Below are 13586 nucleotides of genomic sequence, written 5' to 3'. Positions count from 1 at the left end.
CTTGAAAGAGAAGTTCTCCTTTTTATCCTTGATCATGAAACAGATCTTGGCACTATCTTCATAGATGATGTCTTTTGTGGTGCTCAAAAAAGGTCGGCCTAAGATGATGGGTGCCCTTTCATCTCCACCATTTCTAAAACCATAAAGTCTACGGGAACATATGATTCTCCCACTCGGATGAAGGCATCTTCAAGAACTCCCTTGGGGTAGCAGAGTGACTGATCTACAAGCTGCAAATGCATATTTGTGTGCAACAAAGGATCTCCTAAATTTTCTCATAAATTACCTTAGGCATGATGTTGACACTTGCTCCAAAGTCATAGACAGCTTCCCGAAAGATATGAGGTCTAATGGCGATAGGGATGATAGGTCTCCCTGGATCACCTTTCTTGTTGGGTAGGGTGTAATCTATCCACCTTCCCTCTAATGGTTGCGTGTAGTAGAAAGCTATATTGTGAATATCGATAAGATTTGTAGTTTCTAAATCTTTCGGCTACGTCGAAATCTTACCTTTGTCGAATGGAGGAACAGCAGCCGCCAGCTAAGCTATTTGTGATTCTATCATTTTATTAAAGCAATGCTAGTTCTTAATGGTAGAAGCAAAGATATCCATTCTATTACTTATATTTTCTAGAATTTTATCATTGGTAGCTACCTTCTTAGAAAATCCTTCCATAAGTCTAGATTGGACAACAATTAATTCTCTCAAGGGTGGTTGATTGAAGTTATTATAATTATTACCTTGAGGGTTACCTTGGTAGTTACCTTGATAGTTCAGCCTCTGTTGTTGGTTCCATCCTTGATTCTGTTGAAGACAATAGTAGTTGTTGTTGACAAAGTTCACATCCTCTTGGGTTTCAGGATAGATGTTCCTTGAATGCCCAATGTTGCCACATACTTCACATGTCATGCATGAATCATGAATGTGCATGACTTCTTTCTTTTCATTAGCTTGGTCTTTGAGCTAGTTCCCTTAATGCCTAGTGTTGCCACATACTTCACACATCATGTGTGAATCATGAATGTGCATGACTTCTTGCTTATCATTAGCTCAATCTTTGAGCTTCTTCATCAGTAGGTCCATCCTTATAGATAGCATGTCTACCTCCTTGAGTTGATGCATACCTCCACCTCTCTTGTGGGTCTAAACACATTCTTCATTCTAGCCTTGGTTGGAGGCCATATTCTCCACAAGAGTGGTCGTAGCTAGAAGTGTAAGTGACAAGAATGCACCTCTAGTAGTAGCATCTATGGTCTCTTGGGTACTGTTGGTCAACCCATGGTAGAACGTCTACATGAGTAGCCAATTCTCCATCCCATGATGAGGACATTCTGATATATAGTATTGAAAGTGTTCCCATGCCTCAGGGATAGATTCATCATGTTGCTGCTAAAAACTTGAAATTCTCCCACATAGAGCATTGGTCTTGCCTGTGGGAAAGAACTTTGCTAGAAAGGCAGTGGAGCTATTATCCCATGTAGTATTTCTATCTTTGTTGGCATAGAACAAACGGTTTGCCTTCCCCAAAAGTGAGAATGGGAAGAGGTGAAGTAGTATGTCATCCTTGGTTACTCCCTTGATGGTGAAAGTGTTGCAAATCTCCAGAGAGTGTTGGAGATGAGCACTAGCATCTTCATGTGCCTTTCCACAAAATTGGCTCGCCTGCACCATGTTGATGAGAGCCAGCTTGAGCTCGAATCCATTGTCTCCCACATTGACTATGGGTCTAGTTCGGATGTTGGCAGTGGTTAGAGCAGAGAATTCATGGAGAGTCCTATCAGCCATGGCTTCAAATTCTGGTGTTAAGCTTCACCTTATATGGTTGTCTTCGGACTCTAAAGCTGAAACTTTTTTGAGTTTAGCCTTAGTCCTCTTAAGTAGTGCTTCTGGATCATCAACGTAGTTTGTCGGAAGGTCAAAACTGGTCATACATTACCCTACATAAGATACACAAGTAGACAAAACAAAGGTAAATATGTCTGAGTAGAGGTCAATTGTTATTTCGATCACATCAATAAGTATAAGTTTATTAATACTTCCTTTGTCTAGCTGTCGACACAAAATTTTTGTGCTGTGCTGAGGACACACGCAGCAAGCCAGAAGGGTCTGCTCGATGGAGTTGTAGATCCACCTAGCTTCAACATAGGGATGGTTGATCCTGCACACTCCTCCTAAGATGTGTCAGTCAATTTCACCCTGTAATTGACAAGGAGAGAAAGCTTATTAGCAATTAAGGGTCGAACTTGCTGGAATTGGCAGACAGTCCCGAATGTGCGGCTCTAAGAGCCGATATGAAAGGAGATTGACTAAATAGTCAATTCTAGCATATTAATGAGAATAAATCGGTTAAAGCTCATTAGGTTGTATAAGAAGAATCGGTTATCATTCAAGATAAATGTTGTTATTTGAGCAAATATTAATCAATGGTAATAAGATGTCAACAATGATTGGTTTATGCTGAGCCAATGATTACAAGCAACCGAACCCCTTTTTATATAAAGAAACAATTAAACATCATTTAACCATTTAATAAAGATAAATCTAATAAATATGTTAGATCTCATCTATCGCTATGACCAGTGGGCATGAGGCAGAATCATGCAGGCCATAGAAATAACAATAGACTCAATGACCCTAACTCATTACTAATATCAGTGGGGCATGAGGCAGAATTATGTAGGCCATAATATAATAATAAGACTATGGAGGTAACACATCTTTCAACCTATCTTTACTTCAATGGTCTCATGATGCGAACTGCTCGTGAAAGCACTCGATATCGGCTAAAACAGCCTATTCAGGCATAGCACACAGTTAAAGTCATGCCTTATCAGGAATAGATCTACTGAATAATGATCCCCACTTCACGGTGCTAACAGTGGGGTGTGAGGCAAAATCACACAGGCCATGATAACAGGCCATGTAATGGTTTTTTCTAGCCAATAAATCTACTTAAGACGCAACATGCTTTAACCACACGCTATGCACAATCAAGATTGATGTAAAACAGCCGATAAAACGTAACTCATCATTTAATGTACAGATTAGATTAGTTTTAGATTAAAAACGATGGGCTAAATAGGATATAAGGTCGATCTAGATCAATCCCAATCGGGCAGAGTGATATTGTTGTAATTTAGATGAATAATGAAAGCAATAAGCAATATCGGTAACTTAATGAATCTACCAAAGACTACCATTCTAAGGTAGAGCTGATAACTTGACCTTGATCTAGTTCATGCAGTGGGTGTCGACCAGATCGATGCAGCCATACTTGAACTAGGTAAGAATCGATAACTAACTTACATCAGAGTTGCAGTGGAGGTCGACCGGATTGATGCAGCCATACGAACAGAGGTATAAGCCATGATGATACTTAAAATAAGCAGTGGAGGTCAACCGGACGATGTAGCCATACTTGCTGAAGAACTCTCTGAGATCTACTCTACTCCTAATCCTAAGGGGTGGTTTGAGTCAAAAAAGTAAATGACTTGTATATTGGATTGATTGTTGTTCTTTACAATAGCCGAGGTTTGGTATTTATACCCGGAGTCGAAACATGAATCCTACTCGAGCATGATTTGTTACAATTTTCTAGCATAAAAGAAAACATTCCTAATTTAAGATAACTTGGACCCTAACCCTTCCCTCTTTTGTAGAGTCCAATATGTAGTTTTCTATCACCAATCGTAGCTCATCATCGCTATCTGCTGATGTCATCCCAAGAGATCCAATTCCAGATTCGTATCTAAATTGGCTGATGCGATCCTTCCGCAATCGATTCCTTGATTGGCACAATTTTGGAAGCCAGAGAGTTCCCACGTTCTTCTCCCAAATTGTGGTGTAAACACTAGCTATCTTCCCTGGCAATGGCACCAGAAATGCTTGTTGGTATTTATTAACTTATCACTTGTTTTAATAGCCACCTATTATAAACCTATATCTCCTAACATTACTTTACTACATTGTCATCCCTAGTGATGTTGTGAGAGATACTTGTTGGTACTACCCAACATTACTACTTGAATAATACTAAATAGTTCTTTATTAATTTGTGTGACTAGGAGGAATATATAAATATGAATAAAAAGGAATCTGCAAGTGCACAGATAATTATACCATTGTAGCACTTCACCCGAGAGTATTCCAGGTATCATTATTTATATTTTACCATAGGGAAGGTCTAGCATTGACAAGTATTGATAACTTATACAATTGATGGAGAAGTAAACTATAACCAATATTCTACTTATAACAAGGGTAAGTCATAGGACAAGATATATATATATATATATATATATATATATATATTTATCAATGATAATGATAAATCACTTAGAGTACTCCTTTCTATGGCATTAGCATGGTCAGGTAGAATATTAGAGGAATAATTCCTAAGTCATTCTTAATTATAAGTCAAAGTATACATTGATTAGTGCAATTACAGCTAATAGTCATTGCTAAGATCATCTTCATATCTACACATAAGGAAAACATAAGGTATATTCAACAAAGCATTATGCTACATAGAATCACATTCATAGGAGAATTCTATCATCCAAGCTAGATTTTGCATTCTACAAAATTCAAGTCTGGGGGATGGAGTTCTTTAAAAACATCTCATGCCATGTTGCTAATTTGTCTTGGTTATCTTTACGTTCATGATGTGCTCGACTTGCTAAATCACTAACAAATAAAAATCAAAATAATCATGCTCCCTTGGTTCATCATACATATTCTTGTTTTACTTGAATGAATCTCTTTAGTCTTATAAGCTTCCTTGTTCTATTATAAGTATGCTTCAGAATATTATTCAGACATGATTATTGAATCAAAACATACTTGTAAAGAATTTGGTTGTATATATGGACTAACCCTTGCAGGAAAATATTCAAATTTTGTTTGGAATATTAGGAGATCATTCATAGAAACAGATCAAGGTTTGAGGTATTTTTCAAAATGATTTTACACATCTTTGCCTTAACCTTGTTGAAAATTTGAAGTAGTGGTGAACAATCAAGGTACACTATTTAAAACATGGGATAAAGATTCTATGCAAATTAAAATGTTAAAACCAACTTTTTTGTAGAATAAAAGGTGACCTTTGGCTCTATGACAGCACTATCCTTGCTTTGAATCATTTGTATATTCTTTCGGGTACGTGTTGTCCATTAATCCTTTGTAGAGAAGAAACATTGAGTAGAGCAAAAGGTCTAACACAATGCCAAGATCCACAAAAGAAAGGACAAAAAGATGACATGACAAAAGAATAAGAAAGTAGTGCAACATAGGAGACAAGATGCTCATGAACAGCTCAAGCAAGGGAACCTTCAAGCAGGAAGAGAAGACCACCACAAGTCATCTACCCTTCATCACATGGTGTCATCATGCTCTAATAATGAAGGTAACATCTTAAGGTAAGTGGTCATCATTTTCCTCTTGATCTTGGTATGCACATAAATGAAGAAACAAACATGTTTGAGTTACAATTTTGCTTAATCCAACCTGATTAACTCAACATGTTTTGTTCCTTAAGCTTGTTCATAGTACCACTTTCTTGATCTCATAATCTTAACCAAATGAGCTAAAATTTTGCATATCTTACCCTTGGAAGATAATAGTCATAATCATATAAAGTTTGATACATTATAAAGATGGGCCATCCTTCCATAGGTTAAGAAACTTCACTCTTTTTGTCACAGTCGAAATGCTACATCCTTCTGATCTTATCACCCATGTTATAAGAATAAATAATGCACATAACATTAGCTCTATCATGATTCAATGTGCCTAAGGCTATAGAAGAGTAAATAAAGTTTTGGTTCTATTGGTGTTTTTCCACCAACAGAGCCCATGCACTTGATCTCTACCTTATCTTTATTAGCAGAACATGCTTCAAGTAAAGTGTGGGGGAGTCGATCCCTCAAATTCTACAAGTGGAAGTTTTGAATTCAACAACAAGCCCACAACCATTGATGAGAGGACACATGCCATCCAAGGTACGTTACACAATCATACACAATGATAGGTAAGCATGGGACAGGAGATGGCCAGCTTCTGGCAACAACAGCAACAGCAAAATCAAAATTGGAAGGCTTTGTTCTAGCACCTCAACCTCCGGCCACCTCGTTGAGCAACCACGACAACAACCAGCTTGGTGGAGACGGCATTCCCCATGTATCCAAATAAGTATTTCTCCTTTTATTATTCTTAGTTTACTTTATATATATTAGAAAAAAGATGAATAACTAAAAATGAAGTAAAAGTTATCTTTATAGAAATATATATAGTTATAATGTGTGATCTAAAAAATAAAAACAAAATAAAGAGAGTGTGTCTAGTTTGCTTTAATTTGTTTTAAGAGCTAAATAAAATAAAAAGGACTTTGAAGATAATCTCTTAAAATGGAAATGATGAATAGTTGCTCTGTTGTAATTCCTTTCAAGTACCTAGTTTTCAGCCTTGAATTCTCCCAAGTTTTGGATAACACTGTTTTGATATAAGGATTTACTCTGAACTTGAAACTTATGGGTAGCATATGCTTGATCTAAGTCTAGGTAATTGACGGATATGGTATGAGAAGGTCTGAGCTGCTGTTTATCTTGTTCCAAGTGACATGAAAGTTCTAAAGATTTATCTTTTGAAAAACACAAAAATGCTACATGATGAGTTCCTGTATGATAAAGCTTGAATTTCCAACAAAGACATACATGTTATTTAGGCTAGAAAAACTTCCACATATATGCTACTTGCTTTTGCATTGAGTTTTGTCAAGCTTTGTTGACCATTATGAGAGGTTTGTCATGCTCTTAAAATCAAGATCACGTACACACCACCCAAATATGCACTACTTCTACACTAGGGGTAGGCACAAAAACATGATTTCCATCTAGATCCACTAAAAATGTTCTACTCCTACATTGAGAGTGAACACAAAAACATGCTTGATAGGTTTTTCCATCCACCAAATTAACACTCTAAGTTCTTGTTGCTATCTCTCAAAGTTTTCTTGCAGAAAAGAGGCATGGGCTATGAAAAAGTTATTCATAAGAAAAAAAAGAGAAAAGAAAAAAAGTTGAGAAAAATGGACAAGTGTTCGAGATATCTAAAACAATGGGTACTCAAATGCTTGCCTAAAAAAAGAAGAAGAGATGAATAAAATAGCCCCTGCTCTCTAGCAAATGTTTCCAAATTTCAAAAGAGAGATATGTTTTCAAGGAGCATAGTAGAATTAAGTTAGCCACCATACATATATCCACCATATACATCCACACACATGCACATCTGGATTTGATTGTATGACTTAACTCTCTTCGGATCCGAGGTTTGACTTTACAATATATCTATTGCAGGTATGCTCTAGCTTTTTCCCTACCTATGAACTTCACATAAGCCTTAGTGGTAGGAAAAGAAAAGGCACAACATCTTTATTGCCTTGATGAGGATCCACAAATACCATATATATTGAGAGACTTGAGAGTGTCATACAATGGAATCTCTGAGTTTTATTTTGAAAACTTATAAAAACTCTAGAACAATGGTGGAACAAAGACCTTGAGACATAGTGCTTGACTTGATCATTCTGTCTTTCAATTGTTCAAGACCCAAATGAAGGCTAAGAAGCCCCTTGGTTGAAGGTAATATGAGTAAGTTTGAAAGTCAGATCAATTTATTCTAATCCAAAGGAGAATTTTTTATTGAACACCTGTGTAGTTTTGAGGAGTGAAAGAATTGTAGCAACTCCAGATCCATTGCTAAGTTTGTCTTTGCTCAGGGACTAGCAATGGTTAAGTGTGGGGGAACTTGTTGACGGTAGTTAACGTTCATCATAAACCGTTAATATAACTTATATAAATGCATAAAAAGGATCGCCAACATAGGTCTAGGGGTTTAAACTAATAAATTCCATAAGTTTTGGTGAATCTGTGTTTACAGGAGGATTTACTTAGAAAACCATCAAGGAGGGCCTATTCGTCAAAGCAAATCATGTTTATCCGTAGGAAAACCGACATGGGAAGACTCCAGAAGGCAAACCACCGAAGCGGTGGTGAGGTGGCTGCCATGTGGGGCCGGCTGGCCCCACCTATAGGCCGCCCAGCCCCCTAGGCCCACTTGTTAGCCCCTCCTTCGAATGTTGGTTCTCCATCGCCTACTAGATTGCATCTACGCCATTCTTTCAAGTCGGATTGATCCGAGGGTCCAGAATTGATGCTCCAGCCTATATATAGCAGCCCCTTCCTCCCTCCCTAGAGCATCCCTGAAACCCTAATTCATCTCTCATTCAGAGATCAAGATACAATAGGAGGATTAGGTCTAGACTCTCTAATGTAGTAGATTAGTAGCTCGGGAGTGAGGGTCGAGTTGGGCTCATGCTCAAGTTCTGGATCTAGTCTTGGTGGCTCGGCAAAGCCTTATATCTTCACTTCCACATCTTGTAAGACTTATTATAAATTCATCATATTCCTATCTACGTGCTATGCTTACTTTTAATATGTATCTTGCTTAGTTAAGGTTGTCACTACTTTTATGTGTGGGTTCATAGAGCACTTAGCCTGCTAGTTTATCGATTGGGCTAAGTAGCCAAGCCTCATGTAAGCATGGTGCTTATACGCTGCTTTGTCTATGAGTACACCCTGTTCTTGGGTTGGGTGGTAGCAGCGGGAGGTGATAACCCCGTCTATCCTTTGTAGTCCACTCTGAATTAAGCAGGTTCTTAAATTGTAGGACCATAGTCGCGTCAGTAGAGTTATCTATTGTGGGTACTCTACCGTCTAAACGGTGTCCTGAAATGCACAAGAGTAGAGTTAGTCTTAACTATAGCTGGATGTATATATACTTTGACCATGTAATAAGAATATCATAGGAATCTACCTCACTCATTGCTCTCTCGAGTTGACTAGTTTACGTTATCTTATAGATCTACCCTCTGAGTATCATTAACCTTAATTCCTATCATTACCTTCACCCCTGCTCTAGCCATGCTGGTATGTTGACTAATAGATACTGATTTGATATTCAATAAGTCTTTACTCCATTGTTTCCCTATGGTAAAATATAAATAACGATACCTGAAATACTCCCGGTAAAATGCTACAATGGTATTCTGTGCACTTGCGGAATCCTTCATATTCTACTTGCACTTATAAATACCAACACTACCCTCCACGTCCCGTCACAGCCTCACAAGAACGTGGGGATGAGCTAGGACAACTTCCGATGACTCTTCCTGATGAGGACATCCTAGCCATCCATAACTCGAGTGCATCGGTTACGCCACAAGTTACACCAAGCAAAGCCATGGATACAGGCGCTCAAGCCTATGAAGGACCTGTTACACGCAGCCGTGCAAAGTTACTCCAATAAGATGTGCATACTTTCCTCTCTCAGCTACATCTTGATATTGGTGAGAATTATATACTGCCTAAATCGTGTACTCTTATGTTACTTAGGTTTACAAAAGAGGCGACAATGTCGGGTTACATCGAGGACGCTGAGGGCTACGCCAAGAACACGAAGGCGGCTGCTCCTGAGGAGAATGGGTTACGCGCCAAGACCTAGTGTTACACAGCAACTGCTCCAACTTCCAAGGCAAAACTATACCATCTCGGGAAGAGACGGGGGTCATAATATCCATGGTTAGAAAGTGCTTCAAGTCTAGTTTCCAACGCAACTGACGGCATGTCATTTGGACTTCCGAGCTAGGAGTAATGGCCATTTTCGTGAAGACTATGCAGAAGACCCTGAGACGCGCGGGAATTAAAGACCATCTCGGGAGTGCTTCACCTGTTGGCCTTCCACCTTCCCAATGTGGAGACTTCAGTTCACACTTATCTTAGAGACTTGTTACTAGTAAATACCCCTATGTACTGCTGCAAAGGGGACGAATTTTGATCATTTTGTGAATGAACACATATCTGTATGGTTTTGGAGCCGAGCTGCTGAGTGCCTTGCACACCCTTGTTCTTCCTTGTTCTTCCTAGACTTGTGAAGAGATCCCTCTGGGGTCCTCTACTTTGTGCTCTACGGTTTCCAATACGGCTGCACCGTTTTGTGTGGATTAGTCCCGGCTGTGGTTCTACGGTCGTTCGGAGATCGAGTCGAAGTCTTCGCGGTTTCGGTGCCTCTCTCCCCGTCGCTTGGTCACATCCAACCTTGGCAGGTATAAAGCTAGTTATCCTCCACTATTTGCAGCAAGTTACCTTGTGATTTCCAACCTACTGTCGTGAAGATCGGGCCCTTCCGGGGAGGTTTCCATCGTTATCTTGCTGTTGGTGATCTCTGGCCCTTATCATGTGGTAATCAGAGCTATCGTTGTTAGGGTTGGTTTTGTTATTACCTACTTATCTATCTATTCACTTACCATCTACTACTGCTTTGATCCATCACATATATTTGTTTCGCCATATCCTATAGTCCACTAAAAAGCCACAAAAAAATCCTATAGCCATTTTGTGGTACTGTTACTTTGTGTTCGTTTCGTTCATCTTGTTGCTAGTCACCATCTTTGTTCTTCCACCGTACTCTTGTTTAACTTTTATCCACACCCCTCATATGTCATCGTGTGTTTGCTGAAAAAAAACAAAAACAAAAAAAAGAAGCAAAGAGGGCTGTGTTGCGGATTGTGTAACTACAAATTTCATATCTGTGTTGCGGATTGTGGTGCACTGACAGTAGCATTTATACATCATTTGAACAGTTACGCCACTTTGTTACAGTACCATAGCCTCCCTTAAACAACCACCTATAGCTCCACAAAAAGCCATAAACCAGACCTCTCGTTTCGTAATCCTTTCGACCGCTTAATCACAGCTGTCTTACACCACTTTGAGCACATTCACGGTCCTTGAGAACGAGCAAGAACTTGGGTAAGCAAGAGGTGAGATTGGGTGTTTCCACAAATTTACCTATTCCACTTTTTCTTGCAACTAGTCTAACATGGCAGGATCCAATTCGAGTGTTCATGGTGGGAACCACGGAGATGAAGAACCCCCTATTGCACGGGCGAAGCTACGCCAAATGGCCAACTCGCTCTTGGAGGCGATGGAGAGGATGTTCAACGAATGTCTTCCTATAGCGGGTGGTCGAGGTCCACAACATCAACATGAAGACAATCACCGTGAAGAATTTGGATGAAAATTCTAGTTTGGGTGCTGGATTTCATGGCCACGACGGCAATGGTCGTGGTGGTCATGGTGGAGGGCGTCGTGCTGATTTTGATTAGCGTGGTGGTGGACGGCGTGCTGAATTTGATCATCAGCGTGGAGGAGGACGTGGACGTGATCGTCGTGTACATTTTGATGATGAAGATGAGGTTCATGATGAGTATGAGGAGGGATTTGATGATAATGAAAATCCTTTTGGTCACCATAGGCATTTTGGACAGCCACATGAACATCGTCGTGGTGCTGGTCATGATGGGGAAAATCATCATGGTCGTCGCAATAGAGATGATCCAGATAGCATTGCTCGTGTAAAGTTAAGTGTCCCAAAATTTTCAGGGAAAGAAAATGCTGATGCTTATCTTGAATGGGAGGAGCAATGTGATCAGATTTTTAGAGTGCATAATCTTTCTGATCAGAGGCATGTCAACCTTGCTTCTATTGAGTTTTCAGGTTACGCTCTCACATGGTGGAACCAAGTTCAAGAAAATCAACGTGTGTTGGGACAGTGATCATATCAACACATGGGCTGAGATGAAGAGAGTGATGAGAAGACGCTTTTGTGCCATCAAGCTATCAGCTGTGACCTCCGCAATAGGTTACAAACATTGAGACAAGGATCAAAATCTGTTGATGACTACTTCAAGGAGATGGAGTTACTCTTCGTGAAATCTGGAATTAGAGAAGATGAAGAGTAAAAAATGCCAAGATTTTTGAATGGTCTCAATGAAGAAATTTCAGGTTTTGTTGAGATGTTTCCATATCATAATTTGCAAGACCTTGTTGATCAATCTATGTGGACCGAGAGAAAAATTCAGCAAGAGGGACGAAGAAGGTCTTATGGGAGCCAATCAATTTCAGCCCCAAGGCGTCAACAGCAGCCCGGTACCTCTGTTGGTGGGGGAAGATCACAAGGAGTTGCTACTAGGCCTTCTCCATCCATTGGTGCTGCAAAGACAATGGTTTCTACTACTTCTTCACCTGCAATTCCTCAAGAATAGCGACGTCCTGCTGCAAGCACAGCAACCCCTTCTGTTGCATCAGCTGCTGCTTCTTCTTCCCATACCCGAGGCATTGTTTGTCACAAGTGCCAAGGTCGAGGACATGTTGCTGCCAAATGTCCTAGTCGAAGGACCATGATTATAAATGAGCAAGGTGAATGGGAATCTAAAAGCGAACCTGAGGAAGAAGCTCCAATATATGATGAAGAAATTATGCAAGATGAAGGTGATGAAATTCAACCTAATGATGGAGATAATAATTGCTTCATTTCTCACCGAGTGCTTAGTGTTACTGCTGTCCAAGAAGAGAATAATCAGTGGCACAATCTTTTTCACACCCGGGGCATGATCAAGGACAAGTTGTGTCGAATCATTGTTGACAATAGCAGCTGCAATAATATTGAAGTCGAGAATTAGTTGAAAGATTGGGACTAAAATAGCGGCGCCACCCTTCTCCATACAAGATGCAATGGTTAAATGATTGTGGTGCGCTACGTGTAACAAACATTGTGACCGTTCCCTTCTCCATTGGGCGGTACAATGATCATGTGAAGTGTGATGTGGTTCCAATGGAAGCATGCCAATTGCTGTTAGGAAGACCTTGGTTGTATGACCGAGATGCTCAGATTTGTGGTCGCGCCAACAAGATTGTTCTCATGTACAAAGGAGAGCGCATCACTTTGCTTCCTTTGTCACCGGAGGAGATTGTGAGAGATGATCTAAAAAGAAAATAGCGAGCAAGCGAGAACCACTTGCGAGTGACACACAAACATAGTGAAGGAGTGTTTCCAAAGCCAAATAAAACTCCACAGCTGCAAAGAACCGAGCCAAAGGGAAAAGAGGGTTTAGTGATGATGGCTAGGAAGGGGGATTTAAAAGAATTAAGTGAACCCAATGCTATGTTCTATGTACTCCTATACAAGGACAATTTTCTTGTCACTAACAACTTACCCTCTACTTTGCCTAGTGTTGTTTTTGATGTGTTGCAGGAATATGAAGATGTGTTTCCTGAGGAAGTACCACCAGGGCTGCCACCAAAGAGAGGGATTGAACATCAAATCGATCTTGTTCCTGGTGCTCCACTTCCTAACCGTGCACCATATCGCACCAATCCGGAGGAAACAAAAGAAATTCAGCACCAAGTGCAGGAGCTCATCAACAAAGGTTATGTAAAGGAAAGTCTATCACCTTGTGTTGTTCCTGTCCTTTTAGTTCCAAAAAAGATGGCTCTTGGAGAATGTGTGTTGATTGCCGAGCCATTAATAACATCACCATAAGGTATAGACATCACATACCTCGACTTGATGATAATGCTTGATGAGCTTAGTGGTGCTATCATTTTCACCAAAATTGATTTGAGAAGTGGCTACCACCAAATCCGAATGAGAGAAGGAGATGAATGGAAAATAGCCTTCAAAACCAAGT

The 13586-nt window shown here is 39.8% G+C and overlaps 1 non-coding gene across 1 annotated transcript; it reads left to right on the top strand.

Annotated features, from left to right (window-relative positions):
* The first annotated feature begins 1313 nt into the window (after window positions 1-1313).
* On the top strand, window positions 1314-1422 carry LOC136478657 (small nucleolar RNA R71). Its single transcript, XR_010764376.1, has one exon. It is a non-coding gene; the product is annotated as a small nucleolar RNA R71 (small nucleolar RNA).
* Window positions 1423-13586: the final 12164 nt, after the last annotated feature.

This window comes from Miscanthus floridulus, chromosome 8 (assembly GCF_019320115.1).
Source record: "Miscanthus floridulus cultivar M001 chromosome 8, ASM1932011v1, whole genome shotgun sequence".
Taxonomy (NCBI): Eukaryota; Viridiplantae; Streptophyta; class Magnoliopsida; order Poales; family Poaceae; genus Miscanthus; species Miscanthus floridulus.
Note: the sequence above shows the minus strand (reverse complement) of the source record. Positions and strands in the feature narration are given on the sequence as shown.